This window comes from Solanum dulcamara, chromosome 3 (assembly GCF_947179165.1).
Source record: "Solanum dulcamara chromosome 3, daSolDulc1.2, whole genome shotgun sequence".
Taxonomy (NCBI): Eukaryota; Viridiplantae; Streptophyta; class Magnoliopsida; order Solanales; family Solanaceae; genus Solanum; species Solanum dulcamara.
The window spans coordinates 4182140-4192156 of NC_077239.1; the positions used below are offsets into that span (position 1 = coordinate 4182140).

The 10017-nt window shown below is 35.2% G+C and overlaps 1 long non-coding RNA gene across 1 annotated transcript; it reads left to right on the forward strand.

The window, feature by feature from the left end:
- The first annotated feature begins 8527 nt into the window (after positions 1-8527).
- Positions 8528-9547, forward strand: LOC129881467 (uncharacterized). The gene is made up of 3 exons (XR_008765592.1): positions 8528-8645; positions 8740-8821; positions 9440-9547. It is a non-coding gene; the product is annotated as an uncharacterized LOC129881467 (long non-coding RNA).
- Positions 9548-10017: the final 470 nt, after the last annotated feature.

Genomic DNA, 10017 nt, shown 5'->3' on the forward strand with positions numbered 1-10017 from the left:
CTAAACTTAACGCAAGAATAAACCAAGTGGTATCCTCCGAATGTAGGGGAGGACTCACCAATATGCTGAGTGTGAATATATTCTCAACGGTGCGCCTATTGATGATCTTTTAAATTTGTCTCTGCATCATGACACGATGCAGGTCCAAATAAATGATAGTACGTGGAATGTACGAGTATGTAATATGACAAAATAAAACATGCATTAAGATAGAATACCACTTCAGATATCTAAAATCATAAAGATAAGAGAAACTCAATCAAGTGTCATAAGTCTAAAGGAATAATACGGTTTAGACAAAGTCCAATCATATACAATCTAGTCCAATCATGTACAATCCAATTTAATCTAATCATATACAATTTGATCTAATCCAATCATATATAATCTGATCTAATCTAATCATATACAATTCGATCCAATCCAATCACATACCATCAAATCCAATCCAATCACATACAATCCAATCTAATCCAATCAACCAAGTATTCAATCAACTCAATAATAAACTCAAAGGACTCGACTCAACAAGTATGGAAAATTAGAATTTAGTAGTGTTTTACAATTCGGCTCAATCTTCTACAATATCAATCAAACCAATCGTATCATGCATAATTCACTCAATTTGAGAGTTTTTCTAATCGACAACCATCACCTATGAGACAATGATATGCAACAAGCCGACGTTATTGCCACGTCCACTCAATACTTTGTCGGGGTATGAACGAATTAACCAATCATGGATCCAACAATTTTTCAAGTCCTATCATGTCAGGACAATAAAATAGGAAACATCCGACTTTAACAGTCCAATCTCTTTCTACGTTGGCTACGTAGTTCATGGGATTTGAGTAGGGACTATATTTTTACCCAATTCGGTGTTTAATACTCCTCCCAAGACTCAATATGCTCATATTTATCAGGTGAGTAAAGTTCTCAAAATACTCATTTAGTCTCTTTTGTACTTAGTTCAAATCAACTTATTTAGTCTCATTGGACTCTTTTAAAACTCAATCAATCTGGTCTCATTGGTCCTTATTTCAAAAAAAATCAACTCATCTCAATCATCAAACTCTTCTCTTTAAATTTGATACAATTTCAACTCAATGAATGCAGTAAATATTAAATGTATTTAGAACATAATTTTAACCCCTCAACTCATTCTTAAAATAGACGTTTTAATATAAAAATGCTCAACTCGTTTATACTCAAAATACTCATACTCAAAATACTCATTAAAAAACTTTTCAAACTTAACTCATGCTTAAACTCTTTCTAAATCAAAGATGAAAATAATCATTTTTAAACTCAAAATAGTGCATAAATAATTTATTCAAAACGTTCTCAAATTATTTTTTTAAAACTCTTTCTCAAACAATCATTTGTACTCAAAAAATCCTCATAAGACTCCAATCAAATTAAATTATGCAAATTATATCATGTAGTCACATTAGACTCCAATCCACTCCATCTCAAGACATCATCATCAACATTACCTCTTCATCAATCATTTTACCTTTTTAAAGATAGATATCATTTACATCATCATCAAACATCTTGCTCCAAAATACTCATTTAACTCTATGTTCAATTTCATCATACTCATTAAAATATGTATCATCTCACTTTGTAAGAAATATTTTTATTTATACATAAAAATCATCAATCTCAACCTCTAGACAAATTATGACAAAATGAAATCTCATCTTGGATTCATGTGAATGAATAGATGAATCCATACTTTCAACAAACCTCAACTCAATAACATTATTAATGCATATGGATTTATATACAAAACTCAATATAAATTATAGATAACTCAAGAACTCAACTCATGGAACCTCAAAACTCAACTCAACTCGAATCAATGAAGATGTAGGGCACGTGGATGAAATCAATCCAACGTTGTGAGTAGCCTTACATACCTTAGAGTAGATCTTAAAGAAATATTGATGTTAGGTCCTAAATGAGTAGCTTGAATCCTTGAGTTTGAGAGCAAATTTGTTGGAGATAATTTGAGAGAGAAGAGGATGAAGTTTAGGATTTTGGGGGAGGAAAAAGACTGAAAAGTGACTTCAAAAAACGCGTCCAACTTTGTATTTATAAAATTAGAGAATGGTTCAAGTTACCTTTACTAAAATCTGAAAATTTTTACATAAATTTGAACTATATGGGAGAAGGGCTGCGATGCAGAAGTGTTTCACCATAGTGCATTTTTCCCCTAAATTTTGAGTTGAAGCAAAAACTGATCAAGTCCGCGATGCGGACTTAGCGCACACCTCTTTGGTTAACTGAATATAAGTTTTTACTCCAAACTTTAAAAAATGCATTCTTGGTGGAGTTAGAAAGAAGATTCAAAGACCTTTAATTTTAAGTCATAGGCCACCCAATACGTTATATTCTAGGAGATATGGTCGTTTGAAGTTGATCCTTATATGGACTCATTCAAAAACTTAACCGATTGAAAATCTTTGGACTTGGCTTGGTGTTAGAGATCCCTCATGACCCTTAGCTACATATAATGCACTTAAAATACTTAGGAATTGATTCTAAATTATATATACAATTAGAAGTCATTTAGTTCGAGTCTATATGCATATGAAGAATGATCCGAGTCTTGGCGATTTTTTTTTTGGGTGTTACATTATCTTCTTCTAGGGATCATTCTTCCTCGAATGAAGATCAACCAGAGCTGGACTTGAGGCATGAATAACAATCAAGACTCAATCAAATCAACCAATCAACCAAATCAAGTAATCTAGACAATTAACTATTCAGACTCAAGAATAGGCAAATCAATTCAAGTCAAGAGTAGGGACATGACCTTCAATATTCTTATCATTTGGCACCAATAGAACATCGTAACTCTATCAATCGAATCATTCAAACATCTAGATCATAAACCGTCGAACTCAAGAAAGAAAACATCAACTCAAATCAAGAAAATGAAGTTACTTTCAACATCATCATTGATGGCAGGAATAGAAGTGGATATTTGGTTTTTATATCATCCTCATAGGACCGACTATCCTTAATTTAAGCACTTTCAACGGGAACTACCAATAAAGTATCTCCTATGCACTCGTTTGATCATCGAGACATGAATCATTGGACGAAAGACGGCTAACTCAGAAGGTAACTCCAATTCATGAGTGACATCCCTAATCCTTCTTACAATTTCCTAAGGCCAATATATCGGTGCCCAAGCTTTCTCTTCTTTCCAAGACTCATAACACCCTTCACGTACATCCAATAACTCCCCCCTAAAAGTCATCAATAGCATACTACTTTCACTCTCACAGTGACAACCACACACTCAAGCCTATTGTCACGCCCTGAGAGGGTACCTTGCTCAAAACATTATTTACTCAAATTCATTTAAACTCAATTCTTTTGCTCTTTCAAAACTCAATAAAATACATATATAGTATTAATTCAAATCACTCTTTTTGTCAATGAATATTAAAATCCAACATCTTTACTTAAAAGTAGTCACGAACAATAATTCCAATAATATGAGAGATAAAATTAATAATAATCTCAATGCATAAATATATCTAACTCAATAGAAGAAGAATTAATTCATTTAGAATTCAAGATTTGGGTAAAACTCAACTATAACTCAATTACGATGAATTTAACTATTGGACGCATGGATGAACTCAATCTAATGCTATGAATAGCAAAGCTTTACTCCAAATTGAAGAAGTCAATGACCACTCTTGAACCCTTAGCTTTACTCTGATTCAATGAAGGATTATGATCTCATGGATGATGTGAAATGGAGGACTATTGATGTAATGAGTGATGTCAAATGGATCTAGATCTTTCCATGGTTGGTGAGATGAACCTTCTTTTAACGAAATACTTTTTTCGGAGCTGCATTTGAACAAAAAAACTTTCTAATTAAGATTTGGTGTCTTCATATGAATTGTATATCTAGAAGTATACTTTTATATCATTCAAGAATCAACCGAGTTGGTGCATCCTACCGTGAGATATGACTTTTCTTCTACAAATACTCCATTTTATCACAACACCATATCTTGCAAAAATTAATTTATTTGACTTATGTATACTCCGAATCTTAAGATATAGTATTCATAAAAGTTGTAGGTAATGCCATTTTGGTTATTCAGAAATTTGAATCACCCAATTTGGACTAATCTAGAAAAAGTTATGCCAAAAATAAAAAATAGTATCATTTTCGTCGAGAATTAAAATATCACATATAACGTTTTAGAGGATGTTGTAATAGCTCACCCTTGAGATCATTCTTCCTTGAATGAAGATGAAACTAAGGGACATGAATAACGAATATTATCAAGCGATGCCGTTGCGATGCGGGCTTGACGCGCACCTATTTGGTTAACTAGACATAACTTTTTACTTCAAACTCCAAAAAATGCAATTTTGGTGGAGTTGGAATGAAGAATCAAAGAACTTTAATTTGATAGGTCATGAGCCACCTAATACATTATATTCTAGGAGATATGGTCATTTGAAGTTGACCCTTATACGGACTCATTCGAAAACTTAATCGATAGAAATTCTTTGGACCTCGCTTGGTGTTAGAGATCCATTATGACTTTAAACCACCTTTAATACACTTAAAATACTTAGGAATTGATGCTAACTCATATATACAATTAGAAGTCATTCAGTTTGAGTCTACGTATGAAGAATGGTTCGAGTCTAGACAAATTTGTTTGGGGTGTTACAGATGTGGTGAGTGTGATTGACGATATTGGATGATAGTTGTATGATAATGATAATTGACGGTGATCATTATATAATATCTAGTAATGACGATTGTTGATTATTTGATATGTATAAGTGGGTTTTTTAGTTTAAAAAAATTAAAATTCTTTAGCCTAAATTTACTTTGAAAATTAAGTATTTTAAACCTTGTGCTTCAAAATAGTTTTATAAAATTCGACCTCGACATCCAATTTGAGACCCAAACCCGATCCTAGAACCGACCCTGACCCCCACTCAAGACTCGACCTTGACCCCAAACTTAACACTCGACCAAAGACCCAACTCGACCTTGATCCCAACCCCAACTCAAAACCCAACTTCGAAACCCAACCTTGGCCACGACAAGACACCTGACCTCAACCTTGACCCGAGACCCTACCCCAACACCGAACCCGACACAACCTCCACACCCGACCTCAACTATCGATTAGAGACCCAATATCCATTCCCGACCTTGACCCAAAATCCAACCTCGAATCCGATAAGACACCTGACCCCTACCCAAAACCCAATCTCGACCTCGACCATGACCCGAGACTCGTGACCTAAATTGACTCTTAGACTCGACCTCGACTCCGACATAAGATCCGACCTTAATCTGAGACCCGACCTCGATCCTGACCTTAACCTTAGCTCGGGATCCCTACCCCGACCCTAAAATTGATTCCCGACCATGACACCAAACTCAAGACTCCACTCCTAATTGAGACCCAACACATGACTTCGACCCTAACCCTAATCCGACACCTGAACCGAGAATTGGATTTGCCCCTAACCCAAGACCCCCAACCCCTTATCCTAACCCTGATCCTGAGACCAGACTTTGAGCCCAAAATTAACCCTGACCTATCTCAATGTCGACTTTAACCTGAGACCCGACCCTAACCCCGACATAAGATCTGACCCTAACTTTGACAAAAGAGCCCGACCTTGACCCTAATATCGATACATGACCCCGACACCTAATTCGGGTTCCGACCCCAGCTCCTGAATTAAGACTTGACCTTGACTCAAGACACCAACCCCGACTCTAACTTGAGATTCGACCCTGACCTTTAGCCGAGAATCGAACCCAACCCTGATCTTGACCTTGACCTCAATACTCGACCCCAATACCACACCCCAACTCCTGACTTAAGACCTGACCCAACTTAACATCCGACCCAAGATCTGATCCCGATATCCGACCTTAACACCCTATCTCGACTTTCGATCGAAAACCTGACCCCGACCTGAGACCCAAAACCGACCTCGAACTAAGAACCTATCCCAACCCTGACCATGATTGGAGACCCGATCCTGACCTAAGACCCGACCCTGACTCTTACTCGAAAGTCGACACTGACTTTGACCTGACCTCGACTTCCAAACTGAGATCTGTACCCGACACTTAACTCGAAATTCGACCTCTAATTCAAACTTGAGACTTGATCCCGACTATATTTAGAACTTGGGAGTTGAGTCTCGAATCGAATCAAGGTCGAGAGTTGGGTCTCAAATTGAGAATCAGGAGTGAGATCTAGGATTAGTATTGTGAATAGATACTCGAGACTTACTTAGGATGGAAAGTTGAAGTGTGAGGTTTAGAATGAGTTTGGAAAATATTTTCCTTATTTAAGGTAGGATAAAAATAACATTATAATTTCAGAATGATTAATTTTGAGATAAATTATATTATAATTTTATTTTAATTAAATATAATATAAATTTATTTTAAAATTAATTCTAAAATTAGTTATTTCTTATCGACCATAAATGAATTAATATTCAACGAACGTAGCAATTATTGCATCACCGCCTTTCTTCTTTTGGCCCATTGTCAGTGTGTTCTCATGAAGCATTGCCAAAAATTTAGCAAATTACAATAACAGTAAAGAGTAGGAAAAATTGAATATCGATCATATTTTAAAAAAATATTTTATTATAATCGTAAAGTTATTTTTTTAAAATGATTTGTTAATGTTATATAAATTATATGTTCTCTATAACAGTACTTCTGAATAACAACATTTACTATAATGATCAAGTTTTTTTATAATAGATTTTTATGTTATTGTTATATTATATGTTCTCTACTAGTGGTGAATCAAGGGGGAGTTGGTTGTAGTTCACCCGAACTCTCTCGGCAAAAACTTAATTGTGTATAATATATATATATATATATATATATATAGAGAGAGAGAGAGAGAGAGTAGCACAGTGGTAACTGCCTTTCAAATTGTCCAATGTGTTTAGGGTTTTGTCATGACCCCGATCCACGGTGGCTGACACCCACTCTAACTCTCCGGTGGGAGAACCATTCTAATAGCCTTCCAATAATAATCTCAAAGTATACATAAGCTTAAAGATGCGGAAGCATGTTTAATTTAAAATATATGCTGAGTTCCCATAAATTCATAAAACGCTTAGTTACCAACCCAAAATATGCTAAATTAAATACTTTCTAGGAATTGAAAGTCGTCTGTACCAAAACTCTAACCAAATGTCAATGTAAGAAAAAGGGGAACACTCCCAAAAGAAGTCAAAATACTAAACAAATGTCTGAACATCTGAGTCCCGAAAGAATGACTGAAACTAATAAGAAAGTCCATGACAATAAGACAGAATAGCTCACCCTTGGACTTCGAACAAGCTTTTACTCTTCTAACCGAGGTCTCTCCGCAGCTGGCTAAATATGTCCTGTACTCAACAAAAGGCAGAGCAAGAGTAGTATCAGTACACAAAACAACGGTGTACTGGTAGGATCACGCGGTTAGCCAGTAAGTGGATCATAGACAAGTAAATTCCACACAATAGGCATATACATATACAAAATAAGTCAACTAGTCTCAAGTTCAACTATATTCAGGAATATCACAATTCAATATCTTCCACATGCTATAATTCACACAAGGGTCCTCTCAAGGAATCTACAGAAAATCAACTTTGTGTCGGAACATGACACTCGATCTGTATATGTGTTGGAATATGACACCCGATCCAAGCATACTACAATCATAAATACATTCAGTATTTATAATATTTTATCACCAAGAACAGGTTCATCATAAAACAGGCCAGCAAGTGATCATTTTACATATAATCTAGCATGTTTTCCTATTCATATACACACATGCATATCATGAAGCAATTTAACTGTTATAACCCGTATTTTTCACATAAGGATATTTCAGAGACAACGATAACAAGTCAAGGGCAAGGTTATGTTTGATCTTGTTGGATACAAAATTCTTATTATTAATTGGAATTTCAATTTGAAAATATTAGAAAAGGTGAGTGGCAAAAAAATTGGAATTTCTCATGGAGGATGTTATATCCCGTATTTTATACGGTTGGATGTTTTAAGGTAGTTGTGGGAAGTTAAGGGAATGATAATCTTCCAAAATTTATTTATTTAATATACAAGTTGGATATGAATATTATTTATGATCATTAATAGTGTGGAAATATTGGAAAAGGCAAAGGGCAAAAAAGAAAATTCGCAAAGTGGCCTATGGTAATATTGTGGAAGGCTAGGGGTAAAATGAGAATTTCACAAAGTCTTCAAGAAGACTCATGTGGGCCCCACATGCCACATGGCAGCCCATGATTGGAGAAAAGGGGTGTGTTGGACCAATGAAACCTTGACATGTGTCACCACTTAGATCTTGACATTTGTCGCCACTTAGGACTTGACACGTGTCACCACTTAGGGGATGACATGTGTCACCCCTAAAGTAGTATATATATATATATATATATGAGTCTTATGACTCATTAATTTCCACACCTATCTAGAAAATTCAAGACTAACAAAACGAAATTACATGAGAAAGAAAGAAGAGAAGAGAAAAGAAATTAAGGTAGAAAGAAGGAAAGAGCTACGATTTTGGGAGGAGAAAAAGGTAAGTTCTCCGATTCCGTTCCAAGAATTAATTATATGAGCTATACCATGATGTTATGAAGATGTTATTAATGAAATTTTATGGTTTGAGGCAGCCCAAAACGTTACCAAACAGTTCCTAAGTTTCAGCTGCGCTAAAGGAAATTCCGAGGCAAGTTTTGGCGAATTTCGGGAAAGGTAAAGTTTTCTGTTTTGAACTGGACTTTATGATGATGTTATGAAGTATATTACATGTCTTAAAATATGCTGGAAGTGGAAAAAAATGTATAAGGATGTTTGATGTTGGAAACAAACTAAATGGAAGTCGTAGTAGTTAAATCGAAGTCGCGTAGTGTGTTGTTGTTGTGGTGCTGCAGTTTGGTGTTGGTTTAATTGCGTGTAGCAGGGCTGTAAAGTACTCAAAAATGGATGTGTGTGCTGCTGGTTGCAGCCACACAACCCTCCGTTTGGTATGACTACATATTTTACGAAATAAAGGTTAAAAACTCTATTTTGGTACCGTAGTTTGGAATGAGTTGTATAGAGCTTGTATTGTGTAAAGTTGAAGTGATTTACTTGTATACATGCTGCTGGATGTTGTTGTTGGTATGGTTTTTGACATGGTGGCCGAGTTGATAACTCGGGGATGTTCAAGTTACAGGGGAGATGCTGCCCGATTTTCGGTAGATTCGGAGCTAGTAATAAACTAGTCGAGAGACATAGATAAGAAAATGATTCCTATGGTTACTTGGGTGTAGAGTTGGAAATTGGAAAGTGAAAATTTATTAACCTTAGTATTAATTTCATGTTAAATAGGTTCAAGAGACGACGAGGCGAGCATAGTTAAGAGTAATCCGTAAGAGGTACGTAAAGCGAACCTTTCTTTCTTTTGGCATGTCTTTGTCATAAGTACGTAAAGCGAACCTTTCTTTCTTTTGGCATGTATTTGTTATAAGTATGTAAAATCTTTCTTTCTTTTGGCATATTTTTGACATAAGTATGTAAAGCATATTCTTTCGATTTTCATGTTTTGACATAAGTATGTAAAGCTAATCTTTGTTTTGGTATGGTATTTATGAAACAAAAATATGACTTTTATATAATTTCAAAGAGGTTCCTATTCCTAGAGCCATTAGGATGGCCAATTTCTTGATTTTCAAAAGGTATTTTATTATGCTTCGATACGTCTATATGATTCCAGAAGATTTATTCTGATATAATCCAGGGTAACTTTCGAAAGGTACTTGACATGAGTCTCGTCTCGATTTTTAAATGATAGCTCATTCTGATTATTCCATTGAGTCTTAAATATGATTTAAATTGCATATAGTTTCTCACTACTCCACTCGTGGATGCCTCAATGCTTCTTTCACTAAGCCTGGGCCAGAATATGT